This window comes from Brassica oleracea, unplaced genomic scaffold (genome assembly GCF_000695525.1).
Source record: "Brassica oleracea var. oleracea cultivar TO1000 unplaced genomic scaffold, BOL UnpScaffold00959, whole genome shotgun sequence".
Taxonomy (NCBI): domain Eukaryota; kingdom Viridiplantae; phylum Streptophyta; class Magnoliopsida; order Brassicales; family Brassicaceae; genus Brassica; species Brassica oleracea.
In genome coordinates this window covers 26,836-28,241 of record NW_013617551.1, presented here as the reverse complement: position 1 = coordinate 28,241, position 1,406 = coordinate 26,836, and positions in this window count along the sequence as shown.

Below are 1,406 nucleotides of genomic sequence, written 5' to 3'. Positions count from 1 at the left end.
GATTAATCGTAAAAAAAACCCTCAACTAAAAATCTTGTGAAATAAACCTTCAACTTTAATTACGTTAACATATGTTACCCTCCGTCTAAAAAACCGTGACGGAGGGTGACATACGTTAACGGTTTATAAGTTGAGGGTTTATAATGTTGAAAACTTAGTTGAGGGGTTTTTTTACGATTCAAAAATAGTTGAGGGATTTTATCACTAAAAACATTAAATGGTTTAAATTTTCATTATCATTTATACATTGTTTTATATTTATTATAAAGTTAATTTATACATCCTAAATTAATAATTTTTAGTAATACTTACAACTTAATATAACTTCAAAATATTAAATTATTTGATATTTGGCAATAGTGATATAAGAAAATTTGTGTGTTTATATCGTCATTTTCAAATATCAAATAATTTAAAGTTTCTAATTTATATTAAGTTTTAAGTAGAGTCGAGGATAATTCATCCATGAAGTCAATCTTTCTATTTAGAGTAAGACGCATTTTTTTCTATTTTCATGATTTCCGTCCTCCGGCTCATACTTTTCCCATATCCCCCCCCCCAAAAAAAAAATAACGCATGATTATTTTTATTCTCATTGATTTCTGAACAAATACATTATATTTTTTTTCTTGATCAATAAAATAATATATTTGATATATTATTCTTGATTTATTGTATTACTTTATATTTCAATAGTATCACAAAGAAGGGTAATGTTAAATTATTTTATCCTAACAAGTAGCAGAAATTGTAAAAACTTATACAATCATTGTGAAACCGTATTAATCATATGTAAAAGTATTAAAATATTTATAAAGCTTTATAAATCGGTTATAAAGTAATGTATTAAAATTTATAAATTAGTTTTAAAAGCTTATATCAATATAAAACAATGTATAAATGATAATGAAAATTTAAACCATTTAATGTTTTTAGTGATAAAATCCCTCAACTATTTTTGAATCGTAAAAAAACCCTTCAACTAAGTTTTCAACATTATAAACCCTCAACTTATAAACCGTTAACATATGTCACCCTCCATCACGGTTTTTTAGACGGAGGGTAACGTATGTTAACGGAATTAAAGTCGAGGGTTTATTTCACAAGATTTTTAGTTGAGGGGTTTTTTTACGATTCATCAGGGATTTAATTACTAAAAACCCTAAAGAAGAACTTAACTCTGTTCTCCTCTTGCGAGCTAAGAAAATACTGTAAGGAAGTGTTGACACGTGTCAGAGAAGGATGAAACTCAGCGTTTCATTTATTCAGAGGAAGTAATGGGCTCTTTAGTCGTTAAGGTGGGATGTGTCCGAACAAACATGGTGCCTGGCGTCTCTAACCCTAATTTGAATTACTCGAAGAAGCTGCTTCGTCTCTCCTCTTTGTTCTACGGCTCAAGGAGACGC